We start from the raw sequence: 25,139 nt of genomic DNA, 5'->3' as shown, positions 1-25,139 counted from the left end.
CATATGAATACAGATACAAGAAGATCCTACCAAAACTGCAGACTTCCAAAGAAACAGCGGCCAGGATTACGGCAGCAGAGAAGCGCCAGAGTCCAGCATCTTTGGGGACTCTCTGCTGACTTCTTCGGAAGCTCCTCCCCTTCCACCAATTTTGTCAGTCTTCAAGGTGCTGCTGGACGCTGGCTCTTCTCTGCTGCTGCAGAGAGACTAACCTGGCAACCCGTCTGGACTCATCTCTAAAGATTAAGACTATGTGACAGGGAAATATGGGGCAGCAGAATAAAGATGGGGAAGGGGGGAGGCGGCTTGAGAAAGCAAGAGCTCCCCGGCCTCCAAGGAAACCTCTTTCTCCAAGGCGCCCCAATTTACCTGGCCACAGTCCCGGCAAGCGGACGCAGGTCCTCTCCTGGCTCCTCCACATCCACAGCACCCGCCACGCTCTCCCCACGAGAGCGTCCACGCTTGCTTGCACGTTGCTCTGGGCTCCCCTCTGCCTTTCACGCTCCGCTCCGTTCATTCGACTAGCCCAGGCTCCAGCTCGTCTGTCGTCGCAACATCCTGATCCAGCGCTCAGCTGGATAGCTAGGGAGGGAAATAAATACCGTATCACATGGAGGGGCCGCTCCCTTTGCCCTGGCCCGGCGCTGGGCTGGGCTATGCTTTGCTTAACCTCTCCCGTCTAGGGAATGGGCCCAGGAGGTTCTGCTTAAGTTATTTATCTCTATCAGAGTGCCACAGCAGTGCACGCTGCCTCCACCCAACATGATGCTGAGTCTCAGGGCCCGGCGTAGAAAGCCGCACACCCTCCAGAGACAGCTGCAATGTTGGGAAGAAGAAGCAATCTGTCGTGGCCCTGGACAAGGGAGGCTGTTTGGTGCAGGGGTTAAGAGCGGCAGCCTCCAGCCGGGAGAACCCAGTTCAATTCCCCATTGCTCTTATACAGCTGGGTGACCTTGGGTCAGTCTCAGCTCTCGCAGAGCTCTCTCAGCCCCACCAACCACGCAGGTTGTGGGGAAAGGAAGGATAGACAACTGTCAGACCCTTTGAAAGACAAATTGTAGAAGGGATCTCAAGGGTCATCTAGTGTAACCCACTGCAGAATGCAGGAAATTCAAAACTATCCATCGGCCCACAGTGACCCCAATTTCATACCCAGATTATGCCCCTCCCCCAAACCCCTGGCTCATGTGGTTTAAATTCGCCTCCTGACCCTGAAGTGGCAATCAGCATTTCCCTGGGCATGCCAGAAAGGGCCACAAGAGCCAAGCACTGACATAGTGCCTTCTGCCCACTTACTCACAGTCTGCCTAGTTGACAGAATCTCACCATGGGGTATTTCGAGGCCTGCTGGATGACCTTTGGTCTGGTGCCAGTCTGGTGTAGTGGTTAGGAGTGCGGACTTCTAATCTAGCATGATGGGTTCGAATCTGCGCTCCCCCACATGCAGCCAGCTGGGTGACCTTGGGCTCGCCACGGCACTGATAAAACTGTTCTGACCGGGCAGTGATATCAGGGCTCTCTCAGCCTCACCCACCCCACAGGGTGTCTGTTGTGGGGAGAGGAAAGGGAAGGCGACTGTAAGCCACTTCGAGACTACTTCGGGTAAAGAAAAGCGGCATATAAGAACCAACTCTTCTTCTTCTTCTTCAGTAATATCAGGGCTCTCTCAGCCTCCCCTCCCTCACAGGGTGTCTGTTGTGGGGAGAGGAATGGGAAGGCGACTGAAAGCCGCTTTGAGCCTCCTTCGGGTAGGGAAAAGCGGCATATAAGAACCAACTCTTCTTCTTCTTCAGTAATCTCAGGGCTCTCTCAGCCTCATCCACCTCACAGGGTGTCTGTTGTGGGGAGAGGAAAGGGAAGCCGACTGTAAGCCGCTTTGAGCCTCCTTCGGGTAGGGAAAAGCGGCATATAAGAACCCACTCTTCTTCTTCTTCATTATGATGTTAATCTGTAAAATTCTGCAAAGTGTCAACGGCCTTGGAGGCAAAAAAGGAGGCGGGACTTATCCCTATGCACCTAACCAAATTCCAGTATTTCAAAAGCAGCCTCACTTCAGTCCTGAGTGATGCTTTTTTGCTATAATAACTTCTGTAACACTGGGGGGGCGGGTGCATAAAGAGCTGACTACACACCAGAGGCAGCCGTGTCTGAGCATTAGGTTGGCAGAGCGTGGAGAGGGAGGGAGCACGAAGCCCGGGAGGAGAGCAAGAGTCCATAATGGCGGCATCGGAGGAAATGGATTCGACCATAAGTAATTCATCCCACTTAGGGGAGTGTGAGTGGGCCTCCTGGGGTGAGGAGGAGGGGGCGATACCTCCCTGAGTGGCAGGCTGGGCCAGGATTACTTACAGCTTTCTAAAGAGCCATTAACAAGGTCCAACGGGACGCAGGCCAGAAAAGCTCAACATCCACGCTCTTAATGGCTGCCTGCTGGAAGGGAGGGGGGGCCCAGGCAGCAGGAAGGAAGGTCGGGTCTGGCAAACAGGACAAAGCGGTGTGTGATAATTCGTGGGCGTTTTGGGTGGGGGTCAGCACTCAGAAGGGGCAAGGATATCCGCAAATGATTTGGCAGAGGGGGCGAAGTGTGTAACCTGTAACTGCAGACCCACCTGGCTGCCTGCGGTCGTATCGATGGTTATGTAACCATGAATAATGCAGTCTAACTTGGCAGGGTGGATTGATGCGTTTTCCTTTGGTCTCGGGACGCTGTGCTCCATGTTTGAGAGAAGATGTGTGGAGCATAAGGGAAGGATTCAGCTAATTGCTGTAAGCAATTGGGAGCCAGCGTGGTGGAGAGTGGTAGCTTCTAATCTGGTGGGCCGGGTTGATTGCCCGCTCCTCCATGTGAAGCCAGCTGGGTGACCTTGGGGTTGTCCCAGACCTGATAGAGCTGTTCTCACAAAGCAGTTCTTCCAGAGGTCTCGCCTACCTCAAAGGGGATCTGTTGTGGGGAGAGGAAGGGAAGGCGATTGTCAGCCGCTTTGAGACTCCTTTTGGCTGTGAAAAGCAAAGTATAAAAACCAACTCTTCTGTTTTTATATCTGTTCATCACTCTCCCATCTCAACATACTTATTTACCTCTCTATGTTTCTGCTGGAAGTAAATCCTGCTTGTTATTCCTGTTTGTCCCTAGAGTTTGTCAAACATTTTCTTTATACTGTATGCTAATTCACTCTTACACTTTGCCTGTATGAAAAAGAAGAAGAGTTGGTTCTTATATGCTGCTTTTCTCTACCCAAAGGAGTCTCAAAGTGGCTTAAAGTTGCCTTCCCTTTCCTCTCCCCACAACAGACATCTGTGAGGGAGGGGAGGCTGAGAGAGCCCTGATTTTACTGAAGAAGAAGAAGAAGAGTTGGTTCTTATATGCCGCTTTTCTCTGCCCGAAGGAGTCTCAAAGTGGCTTACAGTCGCCTTCCCTTTCCTTTCCCCACAACAGACACCCTGTGAGGTGGGTGAGGCTGAGAGAGCCCTGATATTCCTGCTCGGTCAGAACAGCTTTATCAGTGTCGTGGCGAGCCCAAGGCTGGCTGCATGTGGGGGAGCGGGGAATAAAACCAGGCTCACCAGTTTGTACTCCTAACCACTACACCAAACTGGCTCTCGGTATGAACTGATTATTTCTATTCCGTGCCATTGCATCTGAAGAAGCATGCATGCACATGGAAGCTCATACCATGAATAAAGCTTTGTTGGTCTTAAAGGTGCTATTGAACATTTAGTCTTTATACCATAAATTTAGGATAAATTTAGGATTTGGGGGCAAGGTCTCCGCTCGCCTCTTGCAGACAACCATGAAGGGAGGCACTGCAGGAGGGCATCAAAAATGCACCTGGAAACTCCTGTTTCCCTTGTCTCCCGAAAGCATCATTAGAAGCTGAAAAGCTGTTTTATTGCAGGCTGCTCCACACCAATCCCAGCATGCACCACTCCTGTCTCTCTGCCCCCAACATCTCTAATTCCTAAATGAGTCGTTATGTCTCCATGGCGATGGATGCAGCAGGAAGCAAAATCGCAGCAACACAAGGAACACAAGGTTTAGAAAACCAACTGATATGAGCTTTCCCAAAAGCGAGCTGCTTCTTCATATATGAATAAATTGCATTCTGAACCGAAAAAGCCTCACTTGAATTATTTAAATAACAAACTTACATGCCACTTATTGCTTTATTGGGATGTTTAAATAATTGTATGGGGGGGGGGGAATTCGACCTATGAGCTAATTTGGAATCTGCAAAAATCATAGCTACTAGTCAGTATATTCTACAAGAGCTGGTTTATTGTATTCTGTTTTTTACTACCTGAAGGAGTCTCAAACTAGCTTCCAATCGCCTGCCCTCCCTTTCCCTATGGCTCACGCCCTGAATAAATCTTTGTTGGTCTTAAAGGTGTCACTGGACTCTGATTTTATTGTGCTACTTCAGACCAACAGGGCTACTCATTTGAATCTCTCCCTGTGGCAGACAGTGAGGCAGGTGAGGCTGGGAGAGCAGTACGAGAACTGGGACTAGCCCAAGGCCACCCAACAAGCCTCACGTGTCTTAAAGGGGCTGCAAATCCCTTTCTCTTCCTTTCCCCACAACAGATATCCTATGAGCCCTGAGAAAGCTGGAACTGGCCCAAGGCCACCCAGCTGGCTGACGTGGAGAAGTGGGGACTCGATACCCAGTTCTCCAGATTAGAGGCTGCCGCTCTTAACCACAATGACAGGCTGGCTCTCTCGTTGTGAAATAGCTTCTCTTATGTGCTGATGTCTGGGGCAGTGATGTTCTGGGTTCTCAGTGCTTGGGGAGGCAACCGTGGGAGAGTTTCTGGAGTTCCAGCCCTGCTTGTGGACCTCCTGATGTCCCGTGGGCTTTGGCCATTGTGTGGCACAGAGGGTTGCACTGGATGGTCCATTAGCCTGACCCAACAGGGTGTCTCTTATATAGTATCTCGGTCAGAGATGCTCTCATTCTTGGGGCTTGGGGTGGTTCTGGCGGGAGCCCCAGGCCTCCCCGGGAGCCCCAGGCCCTCCCCCCGCCGCCCTTTCCGCAGCGCCCGCAGGGGTGGCCGAAGGCGGGGCGCGAACCCGTGGCCGAAGAGGACACACCGCCAGCCGCTCCATCTGTTCAAGCGCGGCAGAGGGGAGACCAGCGGGGAGAAAAGGGGCGTGGCGCATCCAGAGAACTTGCTACGTGAGTGAGGGGCGGGGCTTTCGCGGCCAGCAAGGGGCAAAGACGCGGAGCTCGCACTCTAATTGGCGGTCCAAACGCCGCTTGCCATCCCGCGCTTTTCGCGCCTCACAAAGAGGGCCACGGAAACTACGGCTCCCGAGAGGCCTTGCGCGACAAGACGGCCAATTGGGAAAGCAGGAGGCGACCCACGACGCTGCCTCATTGGTGCGCGGGAGAGATTGAGCGCTCGGGGCACGTGCCGAGCAGGCCGCCTTTCCTTCCGGCCGGTTGCGCTTCGGAGGGGTAGTCAACCTGTGGTCCTCCAGATGTCCATGGACTACAATTCCCATGAGCCCCTGCCAGCAGATGCTGGCAGGGGCTCATGAGAATTGTAGTCCATGGACATCTGGAGGACCACAGGTTGACTACCCAAATTTCTGGGCTGTGGTTTAAGAGCGCACTTGTTCCTTTCTTGGGATTTATTTTGGTCATGCTGCGTTGCTATACTCTGGCAGGAAAAACAAAACACCAAATTGGGCTTCCTTTCTCTTCCAAAACAAACAAATAAAAACCTATGCCTTATAACAGGGGTGGCCAAACTCTGGCTCCTCAAATGACTCCCTCCTGACAGAGGCTCATGGGAATTGTAGTCCATGAAAATCCGAGAGTCACAGTTTGGCATCCCCTATCTTCTCTAAACAGAGCCATTGGTTAATCTACATGCTCCCAATGGATTGTGGAACCCCTGCTAGTTCGGAAGCCCTCTAGAGTCGCCCCTTTCCCCTGCTTTTGGAAGGATCTGGCCCTTGTGCTGAAAACAACAGCGCTAGGCTAGTTGCCTCAGCATGAGCACTCATAGGAGCAAAAGAAGAAAAAGAAGAAGAAGAAGAGCTGGTTCTTAGATGCTGCTTTTCCCTACCCGAAGGCGTCTCAAAGCGGCTTACAATCGCCTTCCCTTTCCTCTCCCCACAACAGACACCCTGTGAGGGAGGGGAGGCTGAGAGAGCCCTGAGATTACTGAAGAAGAAGAAGAGCTAGTTCTTATATGCCGCTTTTCTCTACCCGAAGGCATCTCAAAGCGGCTTACAATCGCCTTCCCTTTCCTTTCCCCGCAACAGACACCCTGTGAGGGAGGGGAGGCTGAGAGAGCCCTGAGATTACTGAAGAAGAAGAAGAGTTGGTTCTTATATGCCGCTTTTCTCTACCCGAAGGCGTCTCAAAGCGGCTTACAATCGCCTTCCCTTTCCTCTCCCCACAACAGACACCCTGTGAGGGAGGGGAGGCTGAGAGAGCCCTGAGATTACTGAAGAAGAAGAAGAGCTAGTTCTTATATGCCGCTTTTCTCTACCCGAAGGCATCTCAAAGCGGCTTACAATCGCCTTCCCTTTCCTTTCCCCACAACAGACACCCTGTGAGGGAGGGGAGGCTGAGAGAGCCCTGAGATTACTGAAGTAGTAGAAGAAGAAGAGTTGGTTCTTAGATGCCGCTTTTCTCTACCCAAAGGAGTCTCAAAGCGGCTTACAGTCACCTTTCCATTCCTCTCCCCACGACAGACAACCTGTGAGGGAGGGGAGGCTGAGAGTCAGACAAGACTGCCATTTTTATCCCAAGGGCATGTGCACTGAGCAGGGTCAGGCTCATGCAACATGAATGGTTTCTCACAGGCAGCTTTGTCCATGTAGCTTCAGCGCTGGCTTTCACCTTCTGTTCGTTTCCTTAGACCCCCCCCCCACCTAAGTCTTCCCATGAGTTGTAGTTCTCTGTATGAAAAAGGGCTACATATTTGCACCGAAAGCTCAGACTACCCAGAATCTGCAGGAACTACTTTATTCGGCACTAGATAAGTCAGTTTTGTTAACTCATCAGAGGCCATGTTTAACTTTTCTCTGAAGGAACCATAAGCAGGTGTAGGGGTGGTTGTTTGGAACAGGTTTATATCCAGTAATACGCCGGGGGTGATGAAGGACCTGTTTGTGAGAGAACAATGGAGATATAAGGACCAGGCACAGAAGAAAGAGGAACAGTTTACTTCTCTCTCAACACGGATGTTCTGCATCTATCTTCTGGTGGAACGGGTCTCTGCAGTCTGGCGTCTGCGACTGTAGTTGTAGGAGAGCTCCGGCTTTCAAACTAGACTGAACACTTCAGTGAGAACAAGATCCCGAGTCTTCCTCCCCCCTTCAGTGCTCCCCACAAGACCCTGGTTCCTTACAATTCCTGCTAGATCCTCGTCTCCTGGTTGATTAAGGATAGCCCAGGTTGCGGCATTCAGGGGCGAAATGTTTCCTGAAGCCTAACTTGTCTGCTTTGGAGAGATGATCCCACCTCACATTGAAGCCGCAGAGACTGGTAGACAGGCCATCAGGATGTTTTTTCACTGTTTGACATAAAAGGCGGAGAAATAAAAGTTAATATAGGCGGCGATGGGGGGGGGGCTGATTCACTGTGGCTTGTCTCCTGTGGGAGTCAGGTGGCATTATCAGACTTTCTCATCACAAGTAGAGGCCTTTGTAAGAATCAATTCAATATCTGTGCCCCGGAAACACCAGTTCTGTATTAGGGAAGCAAATTGGTCAGATTCCCAGGCGTTTTCTTCATTTGCATAACTTACCGGATCCCCTAAATCTTCGGTGGGTTTCCTTTTGGTTTTCCCAGTCATGAAGAGAGGCAAGGTGATGTACGCAGAGGGCCGAAAACCCATGTCCTTAGGCAACCTTTGACAAATGTGGTTGGACTTTCTAAGCCCCCATGGGTTCTGTCCTGTTTCCTGGGGCTGATGGCTGAAAGTCTAGTAGGGTGAAACAGCATCCCCAGTGGTGATGGCAGGGCTGCATTTCCCAGATGGCGCTTCTTCCTTGAGGTGTTTGAACGTATACAAGCTGTCTTGTACCATCTCAGATCCTGGTTCTTCTAGGGCAGTGGTTCTCAACCTTCCTAATGCCGCGACCCTTTAATACTGTTCCTCATGTTGTGGCGACCCCCAACTATAAAATTATGCCAGTGTTCAATTCTCAGAAATTAAACCGAAACTGACCAATGGCCTGAAGATCCATTACATGATTGTATATAAATTGGTTTCTTTCCGGGGTTTCTCAGTAAAGTTCTGCCTCTTTTCCGACCGAGCTGTGCAACCACCTGGAGCACCTGGCGGGAGACTGCACTGCATTGGAGGCACTGCTGGAGCGGCTGGTGGCCGAGTGCGGGCGCCTGCAGGAGGAGCAGCAAAAGTGGCAGCGCCACCTCCCCAGCCAAGCTTCTTGTCCTGCCGCGACCCCTGTGAAAGGGTCGTTCGATCCCCAAAGGGGTCCCGACCCCCAGGTTGAGAACCACTGTTCTAGGGTGTTATTTCTGACTCAACCTGGTGGCAGTTTTCTGAAAGCATGCCCCCTGCACTCCCTTTCCTGAAGATGCCACCGATCCTCCATATGCAAAGCACGTGCTGCTTGTCTGAGCGTTGTAGTCCCACTGTCTATTGCCGCTTGGTGCTAATGGCATGGGGTGGTTAGAACCATAGCAGCAGAGGAAGAAATGGGTAGCAAAATCTCCAGAGCCAGCCGCCGTTCATGAGCTCCTGGCGAACATCCGGGCCCTGATGGAACTAGCACAGTTCTGCAGGGCCTGCAAGATGGAGCTCTTCCGCCAGGGTTGCAGTACAAGATGGAGGTCTTCCTCAAGGGTTACATAAACAGAAAACTTAAGCATCAAGTGGGCCTCCCCTGCAGGCATGGCATCTCCTGGACCGTTTACGCACTGGAGGTTTCATTCCAGGCTGCAGGCTGTATTAGTCGTTAGTGGAGTATTAGTCGTTTTTTTTTTCTTTTAATGGAAGTTGAAGAAGAAGAAGAGTTGGTTCTTAGATGCCGCTTTTCTCTACCCGAAGGAGTCTTAAAGTAGCTTATAGTCGCCTTTCCTCTCCCCACAATAGACACCCCGTGAGGTGGATGAGGCTGAGAGAGCCCTGATATTACTGAAGAATAAGAAGAGTTGGTTCTTATATGCTTTTCTCTACCCGAAGGAGTCTCAAACCAGCTTACAGTCGCCTTCCCATTCTTCTCCCCACAACAGACACCCTGTGAGGGAGGGGAGGCAGAGAGAGCCCTGATATTCCTGAAGAAGAAGAAAAATTGGTTCTCATATGCCGCTTTTCCCTACCCGAAAGAGGCTCAAAGCGGCTTACAGTCACCTTCCCTTTCCTCTCCCCACAACAGAAACCCTGTGAGGGAGGGGAGGCTGAGAGAGCCCTGATATTCCTGAAGAAGAAGAAGAATTGGTTCTCATATGCCGCTTTTCCCTACCCGAAAGAGGCTCAAAGCGGCTTACAGTCACCTTCCCTTTCCTCTCCCCACAACAGAAACCCTGTGAGGTGGGTGAGGCTGAGAGAGTCCTGATATCCCTGCTCGGTCAGAACAGCTTTCTCAGTGCCGTGGCGAGCCCAAGGTCACCCAGCTGGCTGCATGTGGGGGAGCACAGAATCGAACCCAGCTCGCCAGATTAGAAGTCCGCACTCCTCACCACTACGCCAAACTGAAAGTTGCTGCCTGCAATTGCTTCTTTTCTTAGTCTGTGCAGGGGGACGCAGCCACCCCGGAAATACTCAGCTATTCTCCGAGTTGGGTTTTCTCTTCAAATAAAGAAGATTACTGAACTGCATAATCTGTATGTCATAACCTGGTGATGGTTACATAATAATCAGAAGGAGGCTGGGAGAACACGTTAAACTCAGCCTGGTGTAGTCCCCTCTGCACCATGAGTGGTTCTGAAGGTTGTTGCACCTGTTCTGCAGAAGTGAGACAACAGAGGTAGTAGAAACCTTAAGTGCCTAAAATCCTTTCTTACAGTTGGGGGCAATAAGTACCTGCAATGAGATATTCATCAGTGGTGAACGGGACGGGGTGTATATATCCACACAGGTTGGACTGTGATGCTGTGTAGAGGCGTTTATAATTTTTCAGTTCTCTTGGGCCCTTTACTACCTGGAGAGAGAAAGAGAGAGGAGGCACTCCAGTGATCAGGACGAAGGCAAAGGGACAGGAGATCTTGTTCTGATACAAACTTCTAAACTGAAGTCAGCAGTCCCAGTTCTCCCTGTGCAATTCAACGGTCAGCGTGAACATGGCTAATCTGAATTATGATATCAGTTTTCACCCGTGACGCTACCTTATACTGAGTCAGACCACCTGTCCATCAAGGTCAGCATTTCCTGCTCTGACTGGTAGCGTCTCTCCAGGCTGTGAAGCTGAGGTCTTTCACATCAGGGGTAGTCAACCTGTGGTCCTCCAGATGTTCATGGACTACAATTCTCATGAGCCCCTGCTAGCGTTTGCTCATGGGAATTGTAGTCCATGAACATCTGGAGGACCACAGGTTGACTTCCCCTGTTTCACATCACCTACAGCCTGGTCAAATCAAATTTATGTGCTGCTGTAGAGCAAAGATACTCCCTGGTCCTTCTTACCTGGAGATGCCAGGAGTTCAGCCTGGGGCCTTCTGCACGTAAAGCAGAGGTGCTTCCACTGAGCCACGGCCCTTGTTTCTTTCAAGCTTGCTGAACAAGTCTTAAATCCCAGCCTCATAATGAAAGGATGGGGAAATGATAATTTACAGTGTAGGATGGTTTTGAAGACCAATTGACCTCTTGCGTGTGCTTTAGGCATACCGTGGAATAACTGAGCTGCTTTTTGTGGAACAAGAAAGGTGAGGGGCCAGGTGTTGCCTTTGGGCTTTTCGTCCTGTCTTGGTATTGGCTTTTAAAGGATGGGATGGGATGTCCCCCTACTCCCCTCCCTCATCAGCTGTGCCCTTGGGGATCCCAAGGCTTGCCTTCGTGGTTACGGCAAAGTCTTAGGGCCAAAATGCAGAATGAAAAATCCACAAGTCAGGAGATGGGTTCCCAGCCTGACTCATGGTGACGTATTCTTAGCAGGGACTCACCTTTCCAAAACTCTCTTTTTCTAATTTTGGTTGCACATGAGGTGTGGCTGGGATGGGCTTTAGGCTTCTCTCCTTCAACGTTTATGTTCATGCTCATGCTCATGCTCATGTTCATGTTCATGTTTATGCTTATGTTTATGTTCATGTTTATGTTTAGTAGGCTTTCTAGTCATAAATTGGAAGCGATGGTTTGGGTCGCCCTCAACCCAATGCCCGGTGGCCTCTGCCTCCTGAAATGGTGCTGGGGAGACTCTTGGGGTGAGCATGCAGTTATAGGAAAGTGATACAGGGCCCTTCTCTGGCACCATTTCTAGTGAGGGAAATGCTAAGGCCACACCCTAAGAAGAGGCAGAAGCCTGTGCTGTGAATCTTGGCCCTTAATGTTATGCAGCAGGAGGAAATGCTTACCTTGGTTACTCGGATGTCATAAATCCTCTCAAATCTTTCCTCGATTTCAGTGGCATCCAGAAATTGTGCCCTTATAACTGCAAGAAGAAATTATAGGGCTTAGTCTACTCTTTAAAGCTCTCCCAGACATCAGCTTGGTTGTGCTGGGGCCAAACTGCACATGGCAGTCTTTGATGTGATGTGTAGGGCTGCTCCGTCTTGGACATTTACTGCACAGAGGACTCGCCCAGAAGTTATGTCGCGCTCTTTTGCTTCAGGAACGTTTCCCCCATTTTCCCCTTGATCGCTCGGGGACCCTCTGGCCCACTTCCTCCCCTGTCCACCCTGGATTTTTGCTTCCGCATGAGCGCTTCTGTTGATTTGCACTGTGATGATGGAGATATTCCAGCATGACTTTTAAATGCCCTATCATGATGCCCGCCACAAGCCTATTTTTATTGTTATGTCGAACAGGAATTAAACCTTGGAATACTGAATACACTCCATCCCAATGGAACCTGTACCTGTTGTGCCAATATTGTTGGTGATGATCAGCCACTTACTGTATATTCTCACATATAAGGTGACCTGCATATAAGGCACCTAATTTCACCAAAAAATACTGGAAAATCTTATTGACTCGCATATAAGCCGAGGGCGGTGTTTGGATAGTGACTTTCCCCCCTTCCCTTCCCTTCCCTTCCCTTCCCTTCCCTTCCCTTCCCTTCCCTTCCCTTCCCTTCCCTTCCCTTCCCTTCCCTTCCCTTCCCTTCCCTTCCCTTCCCTTCCCTTCCCTTCCCTTCCCTTCCCTTCCCTTCCCTTCCCTTCCCTTCCCTTCCCTTCCCTTCCCTTTTGGGTAGGATCTTTTTTATTCCTTTTCTTCCCACCCTCCTCCTCCCTCTTTCCCTCTTGCCTTTTTATATCCAATCATGTGCTCCTTCTGTTCCCTCCACTTTTCATTCCTTTCCTCCTTCTGCTCTCTGCTCTCCCTCTGAGACAGAGGCTTCAGAGCTTCCTGCAGCAGCAGCTACACTTGCTAGCCTCATGCTAGCCTCATTAAGGTAGTGAGGGTGGAGGCGGGGACTGCTCTTCTCTGCCCTCCCACTGTCCCTCCCGGGCTTGCTGCTTTATTCCAGCTTCAGCCTCTTCAGGCAAGTATAGTCTCCCACCCCCGCCCTCCTTTCTGGCAGCTTTCTTTTTATACCTGCGTATAAGCCAAGGGGGACATTACAAAGAACAGGTTGCTTACAGCAGCTGATGGTTATCAAAAGGTCATCTATGCAGTTATACTCTTAGTTTCCGGGAGCTCTGCCCTTTCATTGCTGGGTATGATATGTGGAGTCATCAGAATACCCTTGTCCTCCCTCCTAAGAGAGGCAAAACTTTCTCATGGACGAATGGGATGAAATTAATGCAAAAGAAAATCTATCTGAATATCCGGAAGAAGTTCCTGAGCAGTTTCTCAGTGGACAGGCTTCCTCGGGAGGTAGTGGGTTCTCCATCTTTGGAGAGTTCTAAACAGAGGCTGGAGAGCCATCTGATGGAGAGGCTGATTCTGTGAAGTCTTATGGGGGTGGCAGGTGACAGGGGCTGTGCGATAGGGTTGAAAGTGTCCTGCATAGTGCAGGGGGTTGGACTAGATGACCCAGGAGGCCCCTTCCAACTCTGTGATTCTAGGATTCTAAGAAGATTTACACCACAATTTCTGGTTGGAGCTCTAGAATTTCTTCGCTTCTGCACTATTTCAGATTCAGGGTTCTTGATTAAAAATTTGGTCTATATGGAGCAACAAAAAGTTTCATAGAACGCATAGAACACAAAAATAGTATTGTAATATATATATATTTAATTTCAACATAAGTACAATTTGCCAGGTGCCCCCAGGTGTCCCTCCAAAAGTGGGACAATCTGGTCACCTTAAGCAAAAGTTAATCCTGTTAAATTAGTAAACCGTGTCATAACATCCAAATACAGCCATACGAAAATTCTTTGCTAAAGCAGTCCATCAGTCCCCTCGAAGTCAGTTGTAGTTCACAAAAACATAGGAGAAATAAAACTGTCTATGTTAGTGATTAATGGCTTTTACTTTACCATTTGTTCCTGCAAGTGAAAAGCTGTGCTGGCAGCTATCTTCTCCTGAGACCAGAGAGCCAAATTGAAAATTGCATGACATATTACAGGTAATTGCCATAGTTAACCAAAAGACAACAAAGATTTATTCAAGGCGTGAGCTTTCGAGTGCAAGCACTCTTCCTCAGACACTCGAAAGCTCACGCCTTGAATAAATCTTTGTTGGTCTTAAAGGTGCCACTGGACTCTGGTTTTATTGTGCTACTTCAGACCAACACTATTGTGCTACTTCAGACCCATTCAAATCTGTCCAAAAGACAATAGAGAAACGGTTTGAGTGTGTGTATGTTTTTACTGACATTCTTCTTTTAGATGGAGCATCAGGATCCAGAGTAGAAATGAAGGCACATTGGGGGGGGTGGGCAGGGTGATAAGAGATGGCAAAGATGCTGGCAAAGACTTACAGAAAGGAGAGTAGCAGTACGCCTCTAATGCCGTCTGCGGCGCGCACATGCAGGCTGCAGTGGGATCCATCAGCAAAGTGAGGAGAAGAAAGCTGGCTGCCAGAAATGCACACAACTTAGCCGACTCCATTTTCATTAGTGAGATGGAAGAGGAAAGTGTCTCTGAAGGGACCTGGAGGACAGAGATGCAGAGTCATATCAGGGAAGGGAATTGCTAAAGCTGACAACGGAGGTGATGAGATGGAATACCACACAACGTCACTGACCAGAAGCTTAGCGTTAAAGCTGAGAGCAGATTTTTTTTTCTCCCAGTGAGGATGATGGGGGACTGCAGGGAGAGAAGAACACAGGGGGTTTCCTCACCTTGTTCCCCGCTGCTCTCTAGAAGTCTTCTGTGTTCTCTTGTTGACTCCTTCCTGCCCCAACTGAAGGTCCTGGTCCATCAGGCTGGTACATAAAGCTCCTCACATTTCCTCTTTGGCTTTCCAAATTTTCCTTTCCTGCTCAAGGTCTGTGACCAGAGGCAGTTGTGTGCAGAGAGGCATGATGGAGCCAGCTGGAAAGCTGGGCCAAAATGAATAAAACAATTTTTTAGAGTTACAAATGTAACGTTAAGCATTTAGGTAAGAAAAACCAGATTCGCCAAGATTGGGGAAGACCAGTCTTGGCAGTAGTATGTCCTGACCCCCAGGTTGAGAACCACTGATCAAAACTAGAATGTGAGACGACAGAAGAAGAAGAAGAAGAGTTGGTCCTCATATGCCGCTTTTCCCTACCCGAAGGAGTCGCCGTCCCTTTCCTCTCCCCACAACAGACACCCTGTGAGGTGGGTGAGGCTGAGAGAGCCCTGATATTACTGCCCGGTCAGAACAGCTTTATCAGTGCCGTGGCGAGCCCAAGGTCACCCAGCTGGCTGCATGTGGGGGAGCGCAGAATCGAACCCGGCATGCCAGATTAGAAGTCCGCACTCCTAACCACTACACCAAACTGACAGGGAGTGTTCACGCTTGGATATTTGCTTACATTCAGGCGTGTTGAAATGGAGACACCTGTTCCAGCCCCGAAGCTAGAAAGGGATCCTGGAAACATCAATTTAACTGTGTCTCATGAAAGAGGAACAAAAGTACGCCTTTCTCTGCCTTCTCTATCCCAGGCATCATTTTGCAAACCTGTGTTTACCATCTTACATGCATCATTTTGTAGCTGGAGCCAGGAAATCCATCGATTCTCACTGTGACCAATCTTTTATTGATATATTTGATTTATAGCCCTCCGCTCTCATAGCCGGCTTGTGGCGGCTCACAACGGATAATCCAACAATAAATAAATCCCCATAAAATACCCATTAAAACCCCAATCGAGAACATTACAACCCAACAGATGGCGAAAACTTCATACGGGAAATAAACCTTACGAGGACGGCATACAGCAGTGGGTCTCAGCCTTCCTAGTGCAGGGGCAGTTCCTCATGGGGTGGTGACCCCAGCCATAAAATCATGCAAGTGTTCTTTCACAGAAATTAACCCGAATCTGACCCATGGCGTGAAGATCCATGGTTCACGATTGTATATAAATTGGGTTTTTTTCCGGGGTTTCTTGGTTTGGTTCTGCCTCTTGTCCCACCATGCTGATCTCGCGCTTTTCCGCTGCTCCAGACAGACGAACGCTCTATCTCGACCTACCCCGCAAGGCTGTTATGTGAAAGAGTCATTCAACCCCCAAAGGGGTCCTGACCCCCAGGTTGAGAAACACTGGCATAGGGGGAGACCAGGGTCATGCTCATGCAACCTGAATGGTTTCTCACAGACAGCTTTGTCCATGTAGCTTCAGCTTGAGTTCCGCAGCTGGCTTTCCCTTTCTGTTCGTTTCCTTAGACCCCCCCCACCTAACTCTTCCCATGAGTTGTAGTTTTCTGTATGAAAAAGGACTACATATCGGCAATGAAAGCTCAGACTACCCAGAATCTGCAGGAGCCACTTTATTCGGCACTAGATAAGTCAGTTTTGTTAACTCATCAGAGGCCATGTTTAACTTTTCTCTGAAGGAACCATAAGCAGGTGTAGAGGTGGTTGTTTGGAACAGGTTTATATCCAGTAATACGCCGGGGGTGATGAAGGACCTGTTTGTGAGAGAACAATGGAGATATAAGGACCAGGCCCAGAAGAAAGAGGAACAGTCTACTTCTCTCTCTCTGTCCTGTGATCCTCCTTTCCCTGTTGACAACCCCTCTCTCTCTGCCCCTGAGCAACCCAGCACCCAAGGGAGTTCCTATGTGACTCCTACGGTCATCCATCTTTTGAGTTCTGGCAGCTTTACCTTTGACTTTATCCCACTTTTCTGTAGGACAGGCTCCTGTGAACTGTGGATAAAAACGGGCATTGCCGGCTTTTCTCCTCTGGTTGGCTGTTCACTCCTGTGCCTCAACTCAGGCCAAGTTGCTCAGGAGAGGACAGTGCTTGACCGTTTATGCACTGGGCACTTTACTGCCCCAGCTATCGTGCAGGAACACAAATAGGGGGCAGATGAGGTGCACTGAGTCAAATGCTCCCCCGTGTGGGTGCAGGAAGAGGTGGGGCCACCTGCCACGACTAAAAGTCCAGCCTGCAACCCAGCATGAAACCTCCAGTGCATAAACGGTCCTTGAGATGCAATGACGATTCACACTGAAGAGGAGGGGGGTTAAAGTACTCTTTGCCTACGTGTCAGCTTACATAGCAGCACCCGGGTGGGCAGGGCTAGTGTTGCTGCCGCCACCCAGTTCTCGCTCCAGTCAAAATATGATTAGGGCCCTCCTCTTTTTGACACAGCCCCCTCTTCCTGGGCCCTCGGTTACTACTCTAGAGACCAGTGGTTCTCAATATTCCTGATGCCCTTTAATACAGTTCCTCGTGTGTTGGTGAACCCCAACCATAAAACGATGCAAGGGTTCTTTCACCGAAATTAAACCGAAACTGACCCATGGCGTGAAGATCCATTGTTCATGATGGTATCTAAATTGTTGTTTTTTTCTGCGGGGAGGCGGCACTAGAGCAGGACGCACTGCATGGTGAGAAGGAGCGCCTGGAGAGGCTGGACGTGCAGCTGCAGGAGCTGCGCTGGTGCTGCCTGGAGCCCAAGGACGGCAAGCTGCGGCGTCACCTGGAGCACCTGGCGGGAGACTGCGCTGCACTGGAGGCACTGCTGGAGCGGCTGGCGGCCGAGTGCGGGCACCTGCAGGAGGTGCGGCCACAGTGGCAGCGCCCCCTCCCCAGCCAAGCTGCTCGCCCTGCCGCGACCCCTGTGAAAGGGTCGTTCCACCCCCAAAGGGGTCCCGACCCCCAGGTTGAGAACCACTGCTGTAGACTATCACCTGGGTTCCAGAAGATGCAGCCAGAGAGTCTGCCTGGCTACACACTTATCCCATCCTTGTCTTCCTCCTTCTGTGTAGGGTTGGCCAAGCTGTGCCTCTCCGTACATCCACAGACTACAATTCCCATGAATCCCTACGAGCACGTGCCGGGAGGTGAACGTGGGAATTGTAGTCCATGGACATCTGGACGGCCATATGTCGGGCAACTGAGTTGTTCTAATCATGCATAAGCTGTAGGCAAGGGCATATATCTCCTAGCTATCCATCATTTTGTATCATTGTAGGATACGGTTGCCAGCTTTAGGTTGGGGAAATCCTGGAGGTTTGGGGACAGTGTTTGGGGAGGGGAGGGGACGGGAGAGAGCTCAACACGGACGTTCTGCATCTTTCTTCTGGTGGAACGGGTCTCTGCAGTCTGGCGTCTGCGACTGTAGTTGTAGGAGAGCTCCGGCTTTCAAACTAGACTGAACACTTCAGTGAGAACAAGATCCCGAGTCTTCCTCCCCCCTTCAGTGCTCCCCACAAGACCCTGGTTCCTTACAATTCCTACTAGATCCTCGTCTCCTGGTTGATTAAGGATAGCCCAGGTTGTGGCATTCATAGTCGAAATCCTCCTCGAAGCCTAACTTGTCTGCTTCGGAGAGATAATCCCACCTCACATTGAAGCTGCAGAGACTGGTAGACAGGCCATTACGATATCTTCTCACTGTTTCACATAAAAGGCGGAGAAATAAAAGTTAATATAGGCGGCGATGGGGGGGGGGTGGTTTAATGGCTGATTCACTGTGGCTTGTCTCCTGTGGGAGTCAGGTGACATTAGCAGACGTTCTCATCACAAGTAGAGGCCTTTGTAAGAATCAATTCAATATCTGTGCCCCGGAAACACCAGTTCTGTATTAGGGAAGCAAATTGGTCAGCTATTCTCCGAGTTGGGTTTTCTCTTCAAATAAAGAAGATTACTGAACTGCATAATCTGTATGTCATAACCTGGTGATGGTTACATAATAATCAGAAGGAGGCTGGGAGAACACGTTAAACTCAGCCTGGTGTAGTCCCCTCTGCACCATGAGTGGTTCTGAAGTTCGTCGCACCTGTTCTGCAGAAGTGAGACAACAGAGGTAGTAGAAACCTTAAGTGCCTAAAATCCTTTCTTACAGTTGGGGGCAATAAGTACCTGCAATGAGATATTCATCAGTGGTGAACGGGACGGGGTGCATATATCCACAGAGGTTGGACTGTGATGCTGTGTAGAGGTGTTGATACTTTTTCAGTGAGCTTGGGCCCTTTACTACCTGGAGAGAGAAAGAGAGAGGGAGGACAGAGAGAGGAGGCACTCCAGTGATCAGGACGAGGGCAAAGGGACAGGAGATCTTGTTCTGATACAAACTTCTAAACTGAAGTCAGCATTATCAGTTCTCCCTGTGCAATTCAACGGTCAGCGTGAACATGGCTAACCTGAATTAGGATCTCAGTTTTCACCCGTGACGCTACCTTATACTGAGTCAGATCACCTGACCATCAAGGTCAGCGTTGCCTGCTCTGACTGGTAGCGTCTCTCCAGGCTGTCAAGCAGAGGTCTTTCACATCAGGGGTAGTCAACCTGTGGTCCTCCAGATGTCCATGGACTACAATTCTCATGAGCCCCTGTTAGCGTTTGCTCATGGGAATTGTAGTCCATGAACATCTGGAGGACCACAGGTTGACTTCCCCTGTTTCACATCACCTGTGGCCTGGTCAAATCAAATTTATGTGCTGCTGTAGAGCAAAGATTCTCCCTGGTCCTTCTTACCTGGAGATGCCAGTGGTTCCGCCTGGGGCCTTCTGCACGTAAAGCAGAGGTGCTTCCACTGAGCCACGGCCCTTGTTTCTTTCAAGTTTGCTGAACAAGTCTTAAATTCCAGCCTCGTAATGAAAGGATGGGGAAATGATAATTTACAGCGGAGGATGGTTTTGAAGACCAATTGACCTCTTGCGTGTGCTTTAGGCATATCGTGGAATAACTGAGCTGCTTTTTGTGGAACAAGAACGGTGAGGGGCCAGGTGTTGCCTTTGGGCTTTTCGTCCTGTCTCGGTATTGGCTTTTAAAGGACGGGATGGGATGTCCCCCTACTCCCCTCCCTCATCAGCTGTGCCATCGGGGATCCCAAGGCTTGCCTTCGTGGTTACGGCAAAGTCTGAGGGCCAAAATGCAGAATGAAAAATCCACAAGTCAGGAGATGGGTTCCCAGCCTGACTCATGGTGACGTGTTCTTAGCAGGGACTCACCTTTCCAAAACTCTCTTTTTCTAATTTTGGTTGCACATGAGGTGTGGCTGGGATGGGCTTTAGGCTTCTCTCCCTCAACGTTTGTTTATGTTTATGTTTATGTTTATGTTTATGTTTATGTTTATGTTTATGTTTATGTTTATGTTTATGTTTATGTTTATGTTTATGTTTATGTTTATGTTTATGTTTATGTTTATGTTTATGTTTATGTTTATGTTTAGTAGGCTTTCTAGTCATAAATTGGAAGCGATGGTTTGGGTCGACCTCAACCCAATGCCCGGTGGCCTCTGCCTCCTGAAATGGTGCTGGGGAGACTCTTGGGGTGAGCATGCAGTTATAGGAAAGAGATACAGGGCCCTTCTCTGGCACCATTTCTAGTGAGGGAAATGCTAAGGCCACACCCTAAGAAGAGGCAGAAGCCTGTGCTGTGAATTTTGGCCCTTAATCTTATGCAGCAGGAGGAAATGCTTACCTGGGTTACTTCGATCTCATAAATCCTCTCAAATTTTTCCTCGTTTTCAGTGGCATCCAGAAATTGTGCCCTTATAACTGCAAGAAGAAATTATAGGGCTTAGTTTACTGTTTTAAGCTCTCCCAGACATCAGCTTGGTTGTGCTGGGGCCAAACTGCACATTGCAGTCTTTGATGTGATGTGTAGGGCTGCTCCGTCTTGGACATCTACTGCACAGAGGACTCACCCAGAAGTTATGCCACGCTCTTTTGCCTCAGGAAAGTTTCCCCAGTTTTTCCCTTGATTGCACAGGGACCTGCTGGCCCGCTTCCTCCCCTGTCCACCCTGGATTTTTGCTTCCGCATGAGCGCTTCGGTTGATTTGCACAGTGATGAGGGAGAACTGTCTGAACATCCGGAAGAAATTCCTGAACGGTTTCTCAGTGGACAGGCTTCCTCGGGAGGTGGTGGGTTCTCCATCTTCTCCACAGAGGCTGGAGAGCCATCTGACGGAGAGGCTGATTCTGTGAAGTCTTATAGGGGTGGCAGGTGACAGGGGCTGTGCGATAGGGTTGAGAGTGTCCTGCATAGTGCAGGGGGTTGGACTAGATGACACAGGAGGTCCCTTCCAACTCTATGATTCTATGATTCTAAGAAGATTTACACCACAATTTCTGGTTGGAGCTCTAGAATTTCTTCGCTTCTGCACTATTTCAGATTGATTAAAAATTTGGTCTATATGGAGCAACAAAAAGTTTCATAGAACGCATAGAACACAAAAATAGTATTGTAATATATATATACTAGTAATCAAGCCCGCTGCAGCTAAATGCAGCGGGCGCTAGACCACGGAGCCTCCGCCGCCGTGTGGCTGTCAGGCCGCCCTCAAGGAAGCAACTGCAAGCCGCGCTCTGCGCGGCTCACATTTGCTTCCTTCAGCAGCCTAGGAATCGGCCGGGCCAATCGGCAGGCGCTTCACTCCTGCCAATTGGCCCGGCCGATGGTCTGTCAGGAGGAAGGGGCCAATTAGGCCCCTTCCTCATCACGGACAAAGCCCTCCGCCTGAGGGCTTAACAAATTATTTAGTAGTTGTCCAGTCTGTAAGGGCATGGGGTTGTCATTTGTGTTGTGTGGGAGGTTGTGGTGGCGTGGTGGCAAATGAGGCCATGGGTGTGGAGAGATGGGTGTCAAGAACCTGTGGTGTGGAATGTTTGTTGATTGTGGGAGAGGACGGACCTTTGGGAATTGTGGCATAGTGGTTACAGATGAGCTTTCCAGAGCCATGTCCTCAGATATGTGAAGGGAAAATCAGACTGGAGACTCTTTTAAGGGGAAGATTACATGGCAACCAATTCCCCCCCAGTTCTGCGCCATTTCCCTTCTTGTGTGAATTAGGCCACATTCACCGAAATGCCCCTCTGCCCTAATACACATGGGGTAGTCACAGTACACAGGTGTCCACCCTGTTCCTTCTGTCTCCCATTTTTTCACTGTTGGTAAAATGTTATGTGCCCACATGCTTCTTTCATGGTTGCTCCTTAGAAGAACGGATTTTTGTACCCTATTGCTTACTACCCAAAGGAGTCTCAAAGCGGTTTACAAACACCTTTTCCATTTGTCTCTCCACAATAGTCAACCTGTGAGGTATGTAGGGTTGTGAGAGATCTGAGAGAACTGGGAATGGGCCGCAGTGACCCAGCAGGCCTCAGGTGTCTCAAAGCATTTTCCAATCGTCTTCCCCTTCTCTCCCCATAGCAGACTCCCCATGAGGGAGGTGGGGTAGCGAGCCTCACAGGGAAGCTGGCAACCCTAAGAGGAAGACTGTCTGCGCACAGCAGTCTTGACCTTAGTAAGGTTTTTAATACTGTTTTTTTATTTGCCAGGCCAAGGTTATTTGCCAGTTACTATTTCAGTGACGATGTGTCTCCAGACATTTACTTGTTCTCTATTTAGTTTCAGGCTGTAAATATTTATTTAGATCTTCCTGCACTTTCCAGATTCACAGGACTGATGCTGGTCTGCCTGTCTGCGCCCCAGAATACAAACAGTTGCTGGTAAGGGCTGGCCATAACCCATAGGCCAGGAGGGACACTCCTGCACCACTCCCTACCAACTGCAGGCAAAAATGGCTCATTTGAAGGCTGGACTCTGAGGCATTGTACGATTTTGAAGTCCCACCTCCAAACCTCCAGGAATATTTCCAACCCAGGGGTAGCTAACCTACAGGTGTGGCCTGGAGAGCTCCTGGAATTACAGCTCACCTGCAGAGTATAAAGATCAGCTCCCCAAGCAGAAAGGGCTACTTTGGACAGGGTTGTGGTAGAGAAGAAACATTTAAGGCTTCCCACACAGGTTGTTGTTGAATTGAAAGACTTGAGGCCTACTGCACAGGGTTGTTGTGCAGATAAAACAGGAGACAAAAGAGCCAGCTTCCTCTGCAGAATAACACTGTGCAGTGGTCTCAAATCTGCAGAGAGTTGCAAAGAAGAAAGACACAAGGCTTGGCTGTGTCTAACCCCCGGCCAGAGCAGTATTTTAAGTGAAAAGGGGCTTTTCTGTGGCCTCCCTGTCAGCCAACTGTTTGGCAGAAGGGGAAATTCCCCCCCCCTCAAAAGGAAGGCCCTCAGGCTCCCCTGCGTTGCTCTTGGAAAGGCCTCCTTCCCTCAGTCAGGGCCTGTCAGAGGTTCCTTCACAGCAGGCCTGAAGGGGGGGGGAAGGGGGAGCACTCTGCAGCCTCCGGCCAGCTCTGCCAGGGCTCTGAGGCCATCTGCAGTTGGACCTGACAGTTAGGACAGCCTTGGGGCGAAAAGGGCTGGCACAGCCTCTGTTCGCATCCCCCTTGGCAGCCCTGCTGACCTCCTCTCCCTGCGGTGGTCAGGAGCAGACTGGCAGCCAGACTGGGCTGGGTGAATGGAATTTTGGTCTGTCCTGGTGAGGGGCCAATAGGAAGGCACTTTGCATGCCTCCCCATTGGCTGCTTGGCCCTGGATGGACACTCGGAGGGCCCAATCAGGAGCCGCAAAGCGGCTCCTGATTGGGCCCTCTGAGTTTTTATCCTGGACAGGGCCCGCCCTAACACCTCCCCAGGTGGCCTTACTCTTTTATTTAATAGGACCCTGTCCTATTTAAAGATATTTAATTTCAACATAAGTACAATTTGCCAGGTGCCCCCAGGTGTCCCTCCAAAAGTGGGACAATCTGGTCACCTTAAGAAAAAGTTAATCCTGTTAAATTAGTAAACCGTGTCATAACATCCAAATACAGCCAGACGATAATTCTTTGCTAAAACAGTCCATCAGTCCCCTCGAAGTCAGTTGTAGTTCACAAAAACATAGGAGAAATAAAACTGTCTATGTTAGCGATTAATGGCTTTCACTTTACCATTTGTTCCTGCAAGTGAAAAGCTGTGCTGGCAACTATCTTGTCCTGAGACCAGAGAGCCAAATTGAAAATTGCATGACATATTACAGGTAATGGCCATCGTTAACCAAAAGACAAGCACTCTTCCTCAGACACTCGAAAGCTCACGCCTTGAAGAAATCTTTGTTGGTCTTAAAGGTGCTACTGGACTCTGGTTTTATTGTGCTACTTCAGACCAACACTATTGTGCTACTTCAGACCCATTTGAATCTATCCAAAAGACAATAGAGTAACGGTTTGAGTGTGTGTATGTTTTTAGTGACATACTTCTTTTAGATGGAGCATCAGGATCCAGAGTGGAAATGAAGGCACATTGGGGGGGTGGGCAGGGTGACAAGAGATGGCAAAGATGCTGGCAAAGACTTACAGAAAGGAGAGTAGCAGTACGCCTCTAACGACGTCTGCGGCGCGCACATGCAGGCTGCAGTGGGATCCGTCAGCAAAGTGAGGAGAAGAAAGCTGGCCGCCAGCCATTCACACAGCTTAGCCGACTCCATTTTCATTAGTGAGATGGAAGAGGAAAGTGTCTCTGAAGGGACCTGGAGGACAGAGATGCAGAGTCATATCAGGGAAGGGAATTGCTAAAGCTGACAACGGAGGCGATGAGACAGAATACCACACAACATCACTGACCAGAAGCTCAGCGTTAAAGCTGAGAGCAGATTTTTTTCTCCCAGTGAGGATGATGGGGGAGTGCAGGGAGAGAAGAACACAGGGGGTTTCCTCACCTTGCTCCCCGCTGCTCTCTAGAAGTCTTCTGTGTTCTCTTGGTGACTCCTTCCTGCCCCAACTGAAGGTCTTGGTCCATCAGGCTGGTACATAAAGCTCCTCACATTTCCTCTTTGGCTTTCCAAATTTTCCTTTCCTGCTCAAGGTCTGTGACCAGAGGCAGTTGTGTGCAGAGAGGCATGATGGAGCCAGCTTTATTAAGGCTGGAAAGCTGGGCCAAAACGAATAAAACAAATTTTTAGAGTTACAAATGTAACGTTAAGCATTTAGGTAAGAAAAACCAGATTCGCCAAGATTGGGGAAGACCAGTCTCGGCAGTAGTATGTCCTGACCCCCAGGTTGAGAACCACTGATCAAAACTAGAATGTGAGACGACAGAAGAAGAAGAAGAGTTGGTTCTTATATGCCGCTTTTCCCTACCCAAAGGAGGCTCAAAGCGGCTTACAGTCGCCGTCCCTTTCCTCTCCCCACAACAGACACCCTGTGAGGGAGGTGAGGCTGAGAGAGCCCTGATGTTACTGAAGAAGAGTTGATTCTTATATGCCGCTTTTCTCTACCCAAAGGAGGCTCAAAGCACCTTACAGTCGCCTTCCCTTTCCTCTCCCCACAGCAGACACCCTGTGGGGTGGGTGAGGCTGAGAAAGCGCTGATATCACTGCCTGGTCAGAACAGTTTTATCAGTGCTGTGTTGAGCCCAAGGTCATCCAGCTGGCTGCATGTGGGGGAGCGCAGAATCGAACCCGGCATGCCAGATTAGAAGTCCGCCCTCCTAACCACTACACCAAACTGACAGGGAGTGTTCACGCTTGGATATTTGCTTACATTCAGGCGTGTTGAAATGGAGACACCTGCTCCAGCCCCGAAGCTAGAAAGGGATCCGTGAAACATCAATTTAACTATGTCTCATGAAAGAGGAAGAAA

The 25,139-nt window shown here is 49.8% G+C and overlaps 1 protein-coding gene across 4 annotated transcripts in view; it reads right to left on the bottom strand.

Moving 5' to 3' along the window:
* LOC143831450 (myoD family inhibitor-like) overlaps positions 1–5,129 on the bottom strand; it is a 17,854-nt gene extending 12,725 nt beyond the window's left edge. For 3 of the 4 annotated variants that reach the window (XM_077324441.1, XM_077324444.1, XM_077324446.1), the window contains exons 1-2: positions 5,069–5,129; positions 370–582 (exon numbers count right to left, since the gene is read on the bottom strand). The gene's annotated coding sequence lies outside the window, so the exon portion shown is untranslated. Of the gene's footprint in view, positions 1–369; positions 624–5,068 lie in introns of those variants that run through there. The other variant, XM_077324442.1, reaches the window with a different exon arrangement.
* Positions 5,130–25,139: the final 20,010 nt, after the last annotated feature.

This window comes from Paroedura picta, chromosome 3, assembly GCF_049243985.1.
Source record: "Paroedura picta isolate Pp20150507F chromosome 3, Ppicta_v3.0, whole genome shotgun sequence".
Lineage (NCBI taxonomy): Eukaryota > Metazoa > Chordata > Lepidosauria > Squamata > Gekkonidae > Paroedura > Paroedura picta.
Note: the sequence above shows the minus strand (reverse complement) of the source record. Positions and strands in the feature narration are given on the sequence as shown.